Consider the following 16603-nt stretch of genomic DNA (forward strand, 5'->3'; position numbering starts at 1 on the left):
CTAAAGGCTAAAATACCAAACCAACAATCCCACAGATTATTTCTAACTTGTGAGTTTTTGAGCCTTGTTCAGGATTTTTCAATTCCCGGGGTTGGCTACTCTGAATCCCAGCGTTTGTGTCAGGAACCCTGGCTTTATCTACTCCCCTGAGGAACATGGATGCCTTTATAGGTCACCCATAGAAGGAAGAATCAGTCAGTAGTGCTGAGTCACGTGGACCGTTCCAGCCAGGGATGCGACAGAAGCACCCAGGGCTATGCACTGCATTGGATTGAAAATGGAGGAAAATGGATTGAAATGGAGGAAACAGAACAAAAGGGAAGTGGCAGAGCCCTGTACTCACCCCTGGCACCATGTTCAGGGAGGGTGGCAAGGTGCTGCTATCTGAGTATCCCAACACCACTCCTCTTTTCATATACGCTCCCAGCTCCTTCAGTGTCCTGCTGGACCATGACATGCAGCACACCCCGAGTAGCATTCATGTGGCTCTATGAGCATAAGTAATGACAGCATATTCCATTCAAAGCAATGTAATTCAATGGGACCCTGACTTGGGGAGTGTGCACCCTTGAGTGCGCACGGAACTTTGTATGGACTAGACTGAGCAAGGGGATAAGAACCCTCCTTTACACTGCTATAAGGGTACCCAGTTCTTGGGGCTAGGCAGGCAGGAGTAAGCAAAGCTACTTGACTCCCTTCCAGAAGCAAGTGATTAGGCTGTCATTCCACCCCTACTTGCTGGCAGTAGTAGTATAGATATTGATTTGCCACTACTATATGCCACTGGAATTACTGCATTCCCCCAACCCAACTGAGGAGCAAAGGGAAAGTAGGGGAGTGATCAGTCTCAGGTATGTCTAACTTCAGGGGCTACTCCCAGGAATGTCTATTGCTAGAGGCTACTTTCCACATCACCCTCGCTCAGTGTTGTGCTAAAAAGCACAGCCAGGCTTTGTTTGGTAATTATATCATGTTCATTAAGTTTATAGCACTACTCTAGGCAGGGCTGCTGCCTTCTGATTTGTGATCCATTAGCAGCTGAAAGGGGTGCTGTCAACTTCCTCCCTCATTAACTTTTAAAAGTGACTTTTCAGGTACAGCGCTTGCCTCCGCAATCTTCCCAAGAAATGTTTGTGGTTTTATTGTTTGGCTCAGAAAGGCCCAGAGAAGCAGAGGGAACTGACTTTAGAGGAAATGGCTATACAAAAAGATTCAGTCTAGTGCGACCAAAGTAAAGGCACTGAAAAGAAAAAGTATTTTTCTTCTAATCTTTACTGTTCTCTGTCAGGTAATGTCAGACAGATGTGTTTAAATTGTCAGTGAGCCTTCTGGCAGCAAGTTGCCTGTAAAAGATCAGAGCTCATCTTAATATCAAAGCTTAAAATGTAGCCATTGCAGGGGAATTTCCTTTCTCACCTGTAACCATGTCATATGGTTATACAAAATGCTGCTATTCAGCATGGCTATTCCAGCTCTCCCCAATCAATAGGCAGGAGATGCAGTAAAGGGATAGGCAGCTGTGAATTACAAGCCTATAAATAGCCCATCAAGGGCTTCTAGTGAAAGGATGATAAAATAAGGGTCAAAAATAAGTGACTGTGAAGTCACTCAAACCCCAGAAATGTATTTATTGCTTTATTCACTGTTGTCCTATTTTTAACTCCAATATATATATAGAATACAGGACAGACTAATCCAAACTGAAAAGAATACAAAGCATATGAGATGTTTTCTCTTATACTTCTGCTCCTTCTGGCTCTTAACTCTTCCATCTAACAAAAGTTTCCCCAATACTACTCTCTCGTCCTCCTTGTCTCCCATAAACTGCCTCTTCATTAGTTCTTTCATCTTCTTCATTCTTCCAAACAAAGCAGGAAAGATAGTGTGTTTTTAAATGCACTCTGGTGCAGCTGCTGCTTTCAGTAACATTTAGAGATGGCATTTGAAAATTTCCTTTAGCCATCTGGTTGTGACGACAATCAATGTGTTTTAAATGTAACAAAATTAGCCAATGTTCATGATTGTTAAGGACAAATAACTAGGGACAAAGGTCCACGCATGAGATAGTAGGTGAAGATGTACTGCACACATATTTACTTATGCAATTAGTTCAACTGTATCTGTGGAGATGCTACTTATCTATGCGGCTGCGTGTTTAGCTAGACACCCAGCTGTTCTTTTCTTTGCTCATTTACCTGACTGAAACACACAATTGCAGGTGAATGTGTGCCAATTTTGCATGAATGGGAGTCCTTTCAAATCAAGGAAGTGTTCAGGTTTCCATAGTACTTATCGCTAGAGATGGGCAAATAATTGATTTCTTGGTTCAGTCAGCAAACTGAAAAATCTGGGAAAATGTTGGGTGCATGCTGAAAATATTTGGGAGTAGTCAACAAATTGGAAGAGTTCATTTTGGGCCAACAAATGGACATACGTATTTGTGTTTATAACCTTTAGCCCAGGGGGGAGTGCACTTGTCTGGGATGTCAGAGACGAAGGTTTGAATGCCTGCACCGGAGCAGGGACGTGAATTCAGATTGCTTCCCAAGACAGGCGAGTGCCCTAACCACTGGGCTATTTGGGGGTCGGTTGTTCTCAAGCTGTCCTATTAAATAGTTTTAAAAGCAAAACAGCTTGATCTCTCTCTTTGGCTCAATGAATATTTGAGAATTGCTCTATAGCCTGGTGATTAAGGCAGTCACCTGGGAAGTAGGGGACCTTCATCACCTGCCTATAGATTCTCATACTCTTTGGCCCAATGGATATTTATACAAACCGGAACAACTTCAGCGGGAAAGAGTGAGAGCAACCCCTAGCCTGTAGCTTGGCAGTTAAGATGCTTACGAGGGGGCAGCAAGATATGGAGTCCCTGCTTCAGAGTCGGGATTCAAACCTAGGTCTCCAGCATCCTAACCATGGGACATAAGGTTATAGAGAGGGACAGACTAGCAAACACTTGGCTGGCCCTTAAAAACCTTTTCCCTGGCAGAAACTATTGAGTCAAATTTGCAAATAATTTCAGGGTGATCAAATCTGCATTTTTGGTCAATAAACGACATGACCAGAAAACTGTTGTCCAGCTCTACTTATCAACGTAGGATGTAAGCACAAACAGTGAGATTTGCAAAAGCACCTAAAGGACTTGTGTGGAGGTGTCTGCGCTGCAGCTGGAAGGTGGGATTCCCAGAGCAGGTAGACAGACTTGTGCTATCTCAGCTCAAGCTAGTGCATTAAAAATAGCAGTGTGGCTGTTGCTCCAGCTGAGCAAGCACCCGTCTTTCTACCCAGGTTGGGAACCACGTCTCCCCGTGGCATACACCCTATGTGCTTTTGAAAATCCCACCCTGAGACTTTTAAAGATACAGAGTTATCCTGCATATTTTAAGTGAATATTATTTTACTCAAGAGGAAGACTTGACTTCAAGGACTAGACCTGAGTTCAGTTCCCTCCTCTGCCACAGACTTCCTGTGTGACCTTAGGCATGTCACTTTGTTTCCCTGTGCCTCAATTTCCCATTTGTAAGAGTAATACTTCCTCTCCCCCATTTTTTGCCTTGTCTATTTAGATTGTAATTTCTTCAGGGTGAGGACTGCCTCTTCCTCTATGTATATGTACAGCACCATGCACAATGGGGTCCTGATCTCAACTGAGGCCTCTAGTAGCTGTCTGTCCATCTATCCAGGTATTTATATGGCCCTCATCATAGTATGTTGTTGTAATATTAAAAAATTAAAAGTATTGAAAAATTCCACTCACCCTACATAATAGAGATTTTTGGAATGAGTGATTAGATTGATAAAGATGGGACATGCAGATTTTCGTGCAGGGCTTGGTAATCTTTGTGATTTATGGTAGGCGGCCTCAGATACATAGCCACACCATTGGCCAGAACCCCAACCAGTGTAAAATCACCATGGAGCCATTAACTTCATTGGGGACAATTTACAGGAGCAGAGGATCTGCCCCCATGTTTACTTCTACCTTATGCCTTCCTCTATGTTATGTTTGATCCAAAGCCCACTGACTTCAGTGGAAAAACCTCCATCATACTATTTCCTAACCAACCTCCACTCTCCCTTTAACTCTCACATCTTCCACCAACTCTCTACTTCATTTTGCAGCCTGCTGATTTTGAAATGTATTTTTTTAGGTCTAGATTCAAGGCAAGCACTTAAACATGTGCTGAGTATTATACACATACTTAAGTGCTGCCCTGAATGAGGATGACTTCCTGAACTGCAACCTTAGCAAGTTTGTCCCAGTTTCATGTTCTCATTGAAAAGATTACTTCATTGCTTTTCAGTGTTAGTTTGGAGAACAGAAAAATCATTCCTATGAATGGCCCTTTCCCATTTACAGGTGTTCAGTTAAGTGGACTGTTCCATACATTGTTAATAACATAGTCCAAACTACACAGATCATGTTGCAGGCTTGGAATAAGTGTAGGGCTGAAAAGTCATTGGAAAGCACATTTCAAAGTCACTAAGTGCTGCATCACAATGTGCAATTATCCAATCCATGTGCAAAGCCTTGAAGGAGAGAAGTCCTGAATTCACCGAGCCAGTCTCATTAAAGAACGGGTTTGGAGTCTAAGAACTATTTTTACATCTCATCAATAGTACAGGGCCAGGGAAGATTAGGCAGTGCTGGCTGGATGGTTACCCAGTAAAAAGTATAATTAGGAGTGCTGTGCCTCCAAAATACATCAGCATAGGAAAGAGTTCCTTGGAAAATAGTTAGTGGAGTAGTTGGCCCTAACTACTCCAGCTGGTCAGAGTCAGGACACATTAAAGGAAGAGTGAAATAGGAAAAGTGGAAACAGTAACATGGCTAATGGGTCCACTGAAGAGTCTTTTTACCTCTCCTCTATACTAGAGTTACATTGTTGAGGTTTGCACAGATGAAGCTAATGCCTTTCAGTGTTTCCATCACAATCAAGTTTTTAATGAAGCTGTTACAAGAATCTCTGTCTTGAAATTTGGTATTAAAAGATATTGGGACTAGGTAGCCATGTGGGTTACTGAACTCTCCTTTCACCCCTTGAAAACTAGGATCAGCTGGTGCACTGGAGTGGGTTCATGGGGGGTTATCAGTGTTGTAGCAGAACTCAGGAAAAATCAGAGTCCCATTATGGAAGGCACTGTACAGACACTTGGTAAGGGATGACCCTGACACACACAACACTTCTTATCTGAATAGACAAAACAAAAGGAAAATTTATTTCCATTTTAGAGATGGGGAACGGAGTTTAAGATATTAAATTACTTGCTTTAAGTGAGACAGGAATTCTGTCAGAACACACATTGCCCAAATGCCAAACCAGCTCCTTAACCCAAAACCATCCTTTCCTTCTGGGGCTACCAGTTAATATTTCAAGTCCAAAACAGAGGGACTATTGAGGTGGTTTCCCCTGCCACTGAGGACATTTATTCTCTCTCTGCATGTGATAAAGCCTCGCTGCCAGAGATGACTCAACCTTGAGGCTCATAAAATATTTCTGAAGATTAAATACTTTGCTTGTGGAATGGACCAGGTTTGACCAAGCATGTGCTGTTTGAACACAACAATCCACACAATCCTAGGGCCGAGCGCTCATCAGAAATATTCCTGGGAAGTGTTTCTTTGAAGTTGCTCATTTGTTGAAATACCAGTGTTTTGTGGAGTTGGTTTGATTTCAGTTAAACCTGCCTGGCTCCCTGCCAGATCATCTGCCTGGCTCCTAACAATCCACTGGCCAGACTGCCTCAGACTCAGGGATCCTACGGCAGCCCAGGTCCAGGGCTCCATTCTCCATATTGAAATCCTCTGCAAAATGGAATTCCCTTTCTCCATACAGCTCAATGAGGGGCTATATCCGTATCATCCTACAAGGTTCTCTCTCCCCCTCACCCTTTTCTAGTTATCCAAGTTGAACACTATGCTATCAATGCACTCAGTATGTTTTTCACAATGTATACACATTTCCAGTAAGTACAGTTAATATCAGTTGGTTTACCCAGTCACATTACCATTTTAAGCCTTTCCCATAACAAAGAGAAATGTATCTGAGGTTCTGATGTCCCTCCGCACCCTGCAAAACACTGTCATACCTGGGTGCCTAACAATCTTCCATGTATTTAGGGTTTCTGCAGGTGAGGATGAAGGCCTTGTGGTGTAATTGTTGTGTCTATCTTCAAAAGTGCTGTCAGATCATTCTAACAACCTTCAGCTCACTTCCAAGTGGAGCGCCAGTTTGTTTAATTTCTAAGTTACGTGAGTACGAAATAGAGAAAAATGAATGAAGTGAGGTTTCTCAGTCTCTCTTCGTGCTCCTGCTTCTCAGACACAAATGTGTTTTTAAGCTGAAACTGCACAGGCCATTAGTCTGTACTGTGGGCCATTGCCTTTGATCATGGGAATAAAAAATGTAAACTAACCAAGTCATTTACTCTCTTGTAAATAGGCCATTGCACATGCACAAGAGCTGCCCCCTCCCGCCCGAGCTAGCATTCACAAGGGTGCTTAGCACTCAGACTTAATGAGCATGCACCGCAGCCATGCTAAGAAGCCGCAGCTATTGCTCCGCTAACTGAAGGATTCCAATGACACGCTTTGACAACAGCCCCAGCAGAGCCATTTGTGGTCTACTGGATTAATCGTAGGCCTCGTCTTTAGAAGACTGTAAAATCATATCTATATGACAGATCAAAAGGCTGTTTTCTGAGTGTTAAATTGCATATACTGCTGCTATGGCCCCTTCCTAAGGAGTGCTTTGCTGAAGAGACACCACAAAGAGCTCCTCTCGGGATTAGAATAGGATGGCAAGCACACCTCCAGCTTGCGGTGACTCAGCCTCCGGGAAGTGGCTCATCTTTATTCTCTTCAGCGCAGTAGAGCAGGTTGGATCATCTCAACTTCTATCACCTCTTCTCCTGCCAGCTGCTGTCACCTCCTCTTGCTCTCCTCATAAAATTGAGGGTCAGATTATATGTGTAAAAGCAGGGAGCGTAAGCAGCCTTCCCCTCTTTGAGTGCCCCATGTAAGAGGCCAAGCAGAACACACCATTTCTACTTCCCTGCGGGTGCACAGCTTTCCAGATGGGAGGAGGTGGGGGCTGCGGTCCTACTCCCACCCAGGTACCAGCCTACAAAACAGGACAAACAGCAATGCCTGCTGGTGCTCCACCTGCAGTAATGTGTTCACCCCACTCCTTGCTATAGACTGTGCCCCAGCGCCTTAGATTCTATCATCCTATGCAAATATTAAAAGATAGAAATCAGTTGATCTGGCATGAAAAGTGATCTCACAGGCTTTAACTCCAAAATCTCCTTATGGTCTTGCAATGACCTTGAAGCCCGTAGGTTAATGTGAACAGTTGTATAACTCACAGAGATCAGACTAAAAACAAACACAGAGGAAGTAGACAGGGACTTTCTTGTATAATATAGACTTGACACACAGACTCAGTTTTGGTCTTCAGTCCTGTTTAAGACTATGAACTGCAATATACACAATACTTCACTGCAGCAGCTTAGCTACTTTTTGTAGTTTGGCTTTCCCCCAAAATTGGAAGAGAACGAGAACAACCACAAGCCCTTCACTTTTAATTTCACACACACACATCTACTCCACAGAGCTTTCTATAACCTGATAAGGGGAAGAGCCGGAGAGACCATGGATTTTGCTATTGCCAAGCTATTTCACTCAGAAGGCACATCAGTGTATGGTGACGGGCAGCAGCGCAAAGCCCTCAGCAAGATATGTTATTAGCTGTGTATCAGCTGGGTAAAATGAGTTGGTGAAAAAGACAGTTCTCAGTACCCAGTCCAAAACTGTGGAACTCCTCTCACAAAATCTAAGAACTATCGCAACCTAGAGCTGGCCAAAACTCAATGTCCAGTTCAAAGGACATTTCAAAAAAGCTTTCTGTGAACCGGAAAAAAAAAATTGGAAACATTGACATGGTGTTTCTGAGAAGAAATATACTCCCTGGGAACCAGCAGCTGCTGACTGAAATTAACATGATTCTAGGGAGTTTCAGTGCTGCCCTACCATTGCATAGCAGCTGAGAAACTGACAAGAATCATGTCAATTTCAGTCAGCAGCTGCCAGGCCTTCCAAGGTCTACAGATCCTGGGCTGCCACACCATGTGGACTGCCCCAGGCTGGGGAACTCAGTACTTCCAGATTCCCAGACCAGCTGGCTTTTGGGGCTGGGCAGCCAGATGGCCTGGAAGTCTGGAAGCCCTGGAGTTCCCAGCGGAGGTAATTTGCAGCCAGGGCTGCAGACCCTAGAAATCCACCCCAGAACTTCCCAGTTACACAGCAGGGCCCTGAAATCTCTGGGGTCTCTGGCTCCAGGGCAGACCTTATGGCAGGGGTGTCCCAGGGTTATGGACTCTGTTAGACCTAAGGATCCCAGCTGGCTCGAAACCCTGATTGGTTTCCTATGGACACCTGCTTGTGAATCACTGAAACCTTTATATTTCTGGGGAAGTTTTTGGATTCAACAAATCAACATTTTCTGACAAAAAAGTTTGGCAGAAAATTCCTAACTAGTTCTATCAGAAACCTCCCAACTTTCCACGACAAGTGCCAAGGGGCACTTTTTCAATCTGACTTCTCTAACATAAGCAGAACAGCATGATCGTAATCACAAAACAAGAGCCCTCCTCCCACAAAAAAACCCGAACATACCTAAATAAGACACTCCACTGCATACACTATTCTCCGCTAGGGAGAGGATAAGGGAGAGAATGATCCACATGACAGAGGCTAGTCACATCACTGAATGCACCACTGGAAAGTACTCAGATACTGCCCGTACAGAACAGAACAGGTAGAGCTTTGGCCTTTGGACTAGGAATTGTTCCACTGGAACCCACTCTTCCTCCTTGCATTTGCTTGTGAATGCATGAGTTTAATATTTCTCTCCAATCTACAGGAGATTCTCTTTGTCACCCAATGTGAAGGATTTCAAATAGAGCATACTCCTGGTATTTCTCAAATGAAATATTGTTGTATATGCATGTGGGGGTAGGTAGAGAAGAGACGGGTGAAAGGCAGATCTCTCACCAGTTGTATGTGTAGATTAATGCACACATAAACAGACATCTATCAGGTGATCTTGTAAAGTTTTGGAAGCGTTCTGTGCTTGTTACCAAAATGTCCAGACCTCAGATGGAAACTCCACTGTGTATTAATACGGAGAAGACTGCATCACAGCTATCAGGTACTTTACCTTCACCTTTGTCCCCATCCCCTCCCGCCTCACCCATTTCCAGAATGTAGCTTTATATTCTAGATTATTATAGTGGAGGATACAAGACCTACATATTCTTCAGATCAAGTGTTTCACCTAGTTGCAAATGGCTGTAGTATATTTCTGGATAGTTTTCTAATATTAAAAGCCCATCACTAATACACACTAGCAGAACTCCATTGACTTAAAATGGAGCTGCTCCTGATTTACACTAATTTAACAGCAGAATCTGGACCATTAAATTCAATGCTTATATTTATAGCAAAAAAAAAAAAAAAAAAGAGGTGTGATTAAGTGATTTCTGCATCCCCAGAGCCTGATCTAGGATTACACTCCAGTTTTGTAGCACTGTAATTCTCCTGACATCAAAAAGGAATTACTCCAGATTTACACAGCTATAACAGAGCAGAAGCAGTATAAATGCTTCAACATCCTATGGAATGAAATGTACTATATGAACGTACAGTTAATTTGGAAAAAAAAAATCTGACTAGAGTAGTCCTGCTATTACAGGAGGTAGACTTCAATATTTCATTGCCTGAATTCATCACAGGATGGTGTCATTAATTATGTTAATTACAGCAGTGATTAAAAGCCAACCAAAAAGGGGCCCCATTGTGCTGTACTGATGCAAAAGCCTTGCACTGAAGTGCACACAGTCTAAAGAGGCAGAACAGATACAGGGACAGCACACAAGCAGGGTGAACTATATGATGACTGCAAGCATCATATTAGTTCCATGTTTGTTTTTTAAACTGGGTGGGATTTAGTGAATAGCTGAGAATAGCTAAGTGGAAAGACAAAGGAAGGGAGAGGGGACACAGAAGGGAAAGGAAGAAGGAGTGGGGCAGATGTGCAGTGACAATAAGGTGAAGAGACTGTAGAGAGGGAATTTGGAGCTAATAGCCAATCAGCTCAACAGGCAGAAAGAGAGAGAGTAGACTCTCTTACTGGCACAAGGAAAATATCAGAATGGTTGACGCTGCTGAGTCATAGTGAGGACACTGTGTTGCTGTTATTACTAAATTTTTGCACATCAGAGGGGTCATTGCTGTACAAAGCATGGTGCATAAACCAATGAGCTTTAACTCTCAAGCTAGACAGACAATGCTATTTAGACATGTAATACTATGGATGACGAGGGCCTGTGTCTACATGACACAGATTTTTTTTTTATTCCTCAGGCGTATTCTATGTGAGAGTCTGGAAAGAGATGCTTCATCGTCATCGTCACTGGCATCTATTTAAAGAACACTAGCTCTTGTTTCTTCCTGCCTTTCCTTTATTAGAAAAGTGAAGAGGGTATATTTTAAGGCCCTTCAGCATCTGCTGCTGAGGGAGAGAGACTTGCTACTCCCTTGGCAGCTGCACAGATTTTAGCTTTTATACTAATTCCAAATGGTGCCTCTTATGTTTTCCGTCTCAGAATGAGAGAAGGGGTCACTGCTTTATGAGCATCTGACTTACCAATACGTTCATAGAGTTTAAGGCCACAATGGACCATTATGTCACCTGTACTGAACTCTTGTGTAACACAGGCCATACAATTTCACCCAGTTACCTCTGGGCTGGGTAGGTCTGGCGGCTGCTGCCAGCACATCTAGTTACACGAGTCCTGCTAAAACTTGAAGAGGGAAGGAAATTGGTGCTGGAGCTGCAGACAGCTTATCAAGCATTGCTTAGAATCGAATGGTTGATGCCTTAGGTTTTGCTCCAGCTGCTTTTTTTCCCTACTCCATGAGTATAGCCATCTCAGACTGGGGGCATCGATTACAACTGCATTTTTACTGTTCTCCTCTCCTTGCAGTCTCCAAAACGTCTCACTGTGCCGGGTGCAAGGGTGCTACTAGGTCCATGGCAATGAAAGGGTTAAATTCAGCTCAGCTTCCTCCTCATCTTGGCAGATAGCGCAGAGAGAATGCCTATAAGTAGTTCAGGGTCACTGGGCTGGCTTGATTCCCAAGGGAGTTTCCCTTTCTTCCTACCTTAAACTTTTTTACTTGCTTGTTATAAACTCTGCCCCTTGAGTACAAGACCTTTACTGTTCCTGGATCTCTCTCCCACTGTACCAAGTCTTTTCACCAGCCCACATAACCCCTCCATCTCTTCCCAACTCACTACTGGGTAGTATTAAAAGGAAGATATTACAATAACTACATCCCTCCAGGACAGCCTCTCTTTTCAGTTAGAGTTATTCAGAAGCCTACCAAGATTATATAGTCTATTTGTAGCAATAAGACTTGCACTTCTTCAACCCCAATTCCTCCAAGGATTTGAAAGCAATTTACAAAATGTTTAATTAATTAAGCTACCTTGGTGCAGAAAGCATCTTACTCATCTTAAAGATGCAAAAACTAGAGCAGTGAGAGTTTTGTCACCCCTCGCTAGCTAATGTTAGAGGTATTAAGATCAAACTGGCAAACAGGACTCCTGGGTTTTATTCTAGCCAATGCACTCCACTTGCTACTGCTTGAAATGAGCATGTTTTTCTAGACCTTGTCCTCTTTTCTCCCAGTCTTCTCACAAAACTACTGAACACCCTAGCCTTCTCTCTCATAACACAAGGACTGTGTAAGCCAGGTTCTTTCCTGGGGGATGAAGGGGTGGGTACCACCTAACAAAGATAGTAGAATTCAGGGCTTTTAGATTTTTAGTAATGATACTATGCTAGAACACTTATGTTTTTAAAAACATCTTTTTGGCCATCCAACCAAAATGAAACAGTAACATCTTGTATGATAATTAGGGCTGGGCAAATAGTGTAAAAAAATCCAAATATTTTATTCAATATTTGAACAAATTTTACATTGCCAGTGTGATGACTGGTGTGTATGTGTGTGTGTTGCCTTCCTGCTCCCTGTGCCTGTTTTGTGTCCTGGTTCCTGCTCTTTGAACTCAATGTTCCTGTTTAAGACCCCGTGTGTGTGTGCAGCTACTCAGGGCCCGCTGCTACATAACTGCTCTTCGGATTTATGTTTTGTTCAGACTATTGCTGATCTAACCAGTTCATGGTTATTACATGATTGACTACCTAGACTACTATCTTGCTTTGTTTTTTTAGTTTTTAGATTGCTATTCTGGAATGCATCAGAGCATAACAGTTGGCCTGGATCACCCGCACTTGTAGATTTAGATGACTCCTTCTGCATGGGAGAACCCTGTTTTCCAACTACAAATATCCATACAAGACTCTTGAGTGAATGGATACACTAGGATTTTCCTGTCTCTTTTGTGGGCCTGTCTCACTTAAGAGATGATGCAGTGGAGTGACTGTCAGCTTGGTAATCATCAGGGACTGAACCTTTAACTTCTAGAGCATCTACAACTTGAGCTAAAGGCCTAAAACCTTGGTTGTCAGCTGTAGTAGACACATATCTTACGGATCAGACATAAGGGGGACATACAGACTGATCAGTAGGCTTCCCTTTTTAGTGTTACCTTTGCAGTGTATTGTTTTTAACAAGGCAGTGGCCATCACCTCCATACACATTTGATCTAAATTTATGCTACTCACACTTACTATTCCTCATTCCTAAATTTCATAAATTTCTGCTATCACAGAAAAACATTCTTCCTTGCAAAGAGATTTTCAAGTCACTGCCCCAGCAATGAGACCACTGGAACCAAGGCTGCTACAGGAACATAGGGAGTCTTGTGCTCAGAGCCAGAGTCAAGACAATTTGATTTCTCACAAACTTTAGACGTTCACTCTTACAACAATCTCCTCCCTTTGCTGCTAGACAAGGGTCAACGTGCATCTTCCTAACATCTTCCTAAAGGCGTTTCAATCACATTCATCATCTTAGCTCATTGGCACAGTCCTAAACTAATCTGACTCCATTAACATAACATGCCTTAAGATTTTTTAAGCCATAATGGTTTTAACCCACACAGTTGGGGTTGGTCCTGCTTTGACCAAGGTGTTGGACTAAATGACATCCTGAGGTCCCTTTCAACCCTAATCTTCTACGATTCTATGTACAGAAACTACAGTTCCTAGATTCCAAGACCAAAAGATCATTATGATCTAGTCTGACCTCCTGTATAACACAGCCCATATAACTTCCTCAAAATAATGTCTAGCACAGATCTTTTAGAAAAAACATCCAAATCTTGCTGTAAAAATTGACAGTGATGGAGAACCTATCACAACCCCTGGTAAAATGTTCCAATAGTTAATTACTCTCACCTTAATGCCATTCTGAATTTGTCCAGCTTCAACTTCCAGCACTTGGTCATGTTATACCTTTCTCTGCTAGATTGAAGAACCCATTATTAAATGTGTTCCCCATCTAGATACTTACAGATGGTAATCAAGTCACCCCTTAACCTTCTCTTTGTTAAGCTACATAGATAGAACTGCTTGCGTCTGTCACTATAACACCTGTTTTCTAATCCTTTAATCATTCTCATGGCTCTTCCCTGAATCCTCTCCAGTTTATCAGCATCCTTCTTTAGTGATGAATTAATCTTCAAAGGGTAGTAATTAGAGCCAATTACCTCACCCAGGAACAAAATCATAAGTTCCTTCATCAGTTCCTACATAGGCAAAATTCCTATTGAGACCAGGAAGAAGAATTTCTGTCTAAAAACGATGGCCTAAATCCTGGTCCCTTACATTTGCTTTGTGTGGCTCCCATACTGCAAGCCAGTCTTAGGGTCTGATTCAAAGCTTGTTGAAATCACTAGGCGTCTTTCCATTGACTTCATTGGTTTTTGGAACCTTGTTTGTTCAGGGGGAGATTCCCAAGACAGACCTGGCTTTATTCTCAGCTCAGATTTTAACCTGATGTGTGATCTTAGGTTTCACATGTCTGTGCTTTTTGTTTATCCTTTGTCAGCTGGAAGCTCTTTGGGGCAGGGATTGCCTCTTCCTACATGCTTGCCCAGTGCCCAGGCCCCATGGTCCTGATCTGGATTGGGGCTTCAAACACAGAGTAACACACATTCTCTGCCCCAAAGACCTTACAATGGAACTATGCTGATTGACATCAGCTGACGCTCTCACCTTCTATTGGTTGACCTCCTCAGAAGGCCAATAATGCTCGTCAGGCAGGTCACATATGGCTAAGGAGGAGTTTGTTGAAAAAAATGAAGAATTTTTTTCCCTTTGAATCTCTAATTTTATCTCCTTTTGGAATATTAATTAAGAATGAAAACAGCTGCTGGAAATTTATGCCACGAGACTGAATTCTAGCCTAGCTGTTAGTTACTGTAACAGTGAATGTACGTAAAAAAAATATTATGCACACACAGAGCATTGACTCTTTTGTTTCTGTGACTATCAAGATTGATTGCCCCGCTAAGTACATAATAAACCAGATTTTTACCTCCATCAATATTTGCCTTTCAGATCAACATATAAAGACCACGACATTATCCTAGCTACATGGCCTCTTGCTGGGGAGGGCGTACCCATACATTTTACACCTTATTTCAGTGTGTAGATTCCTATAACTAGGTTTTGTATACATTTATTTTCAATTAACTAGTTCTGCCACCCAGGCTTACACTGAGTAGTACCTTAATCTGCTAGTAGACCCGTAGAAGTGATGAAACTGTACTCCCAATGGGACTATTTCTGCCATAGTTATGAGTAGTTTCTGCACAGTCTTTTTTTTTTAAAGTGAAAAAACTTTTCTTTTTGTGGTAACTTCTTTATTCTACTTTGTTTTTGGTAGAACCTGAAAATGTTTCCTAATTCATATAATCCTAATGGAGGCAAGTCACTCACAAATACACTGTGCTGTCTATTTAAATACAGTTGTTTGGTATTCATTTGAACTCAACTCCTTGTTGTTTTTAGCTTGTGTCGAAACACTCCATTTGGGATTTTATGTAACATCACCTTCAAATGTGACATTTAGAATGACTTGCTATAATTAGCCTTTCCCCAGCTAACTCCTCTAAACAACCAAATCCTGACTGTGTTCTCTCTTTCTCTGTACAGACACATGATGGTTTGGTATAGAGGTTTTTTTTTTTTTAAAAAAGGATGAATTGAAATGGCTGCATTACTTACACTTAACAGAGTCATATGTGAGTTATTATCCACGACATTCCAATCACACTTTTATTCCATACTATCAAATACCATGTGTAATCCACTTATTTTTAAAATGTTTAAGGCAGTTTTAGGGGCACGGACTGACATTTACGACATATTCGTACAGTACCTAGCACAGTGGGGTCCAGACCTGATTTGCTTCTAGGCACTACCGCAATACGTGTTACAAAAATAGTTCCAATACATTTTTATTCTCTCTCCACTTGTGAAGGCAAGTATCTTACTTTTCAAAACTCCTACTGACTTCAAGGGGACAGAACTGAGCAGTTAGTATGGGAGAAAGTTACTGCGGGAGGACAAAGGGTGGACAAACTATTTGCAGTAAACAGTTTAATGAATTTAGACAATTCCTGAAGAGAAATGGTGCACGTTAAGTTTCATAACTTGATTCACTATTCAGGGAATCACTTATGTCAATATATATCTCAGCACTATTGCTTTAAAACATTCACTCTACATAATTTGCTGTTCACAATGTAAGATTGCTCACCTAACACACATGGCATAGTTTCTGCTCCGAGACTGAAGTTTCCCCAGCCTCAGAATGAGCTTTCAAGATGGATGCACAAACGCTTCCAGCATTAATACTCGTGCAAACATTCACAATACCTTCCCTTTCCATAAAGGTTTTTATGAAGAAACTATTGCACACTGAAAATGCTTGTGGAAAGTAAACAAAGGCCAGAAGGTACACGGAAATACAGTTTGCAGGTTTTATGCAAACATAGGTTCTCATACACTTTTCTTTTCGCAGTACTTGCCCAACTATATTAAAAGCCTTCAGAGCTGGCTGAGCATATGAGCAAAATCTTCAATGATTTATAAGTTACCAGTTTGCAAACATGGCTGGAAAAGTTGAGCAGTCAGTCTGCAAACTCTTCAACAGCAATGACCTGGTTCAATCAGCCATGAATTATTTCCCCACTGAAAGAATGTTAAGACCTGAACAACTTGAGGAGAAAGACGTTTTTTGACATACAGTCTTAAAACGCTATCTCTGGCTGGATTTATCTTTGAAGATCAGAGTGCAACACCCCACTGCAATAACTGGAATTCTTTTATATGAACACTCTATGGCCTCGTTGTGCTGGGTATTATACCAAGACATCCTGTACCCAATGTGATATCCTGTACCCCTGAATATTATTATTCTGTTGAAATGTGTGTAACAACACTGCAAGTAAAATTATGAGATTTTGCTATATGATTGTTACTGAAATATGTTGTAATTCTGGGTAAACCCACAAATCAATTTCTCAGAGACAAAGACACACTGGCACGCCAGTGCTAAAGG

This window comes from Emydura macquarii, unplaced genomic scaffold, assembly GCF_026122565.2.
Source record: "Emydura macquarii macquarii isolate MOO-44397 ecotype Brisbane River unplaced genomic scaffold, CSIRO-AGI_Emac_v2 contig_1027, whole genome shotgun sequence".
Classification (NCBI taxonomy): domain Eukaryota; kingdom Metazoa; phylum Chordata; order Testudines; family Chelidae; genus Emydura; species Emydura macquarii.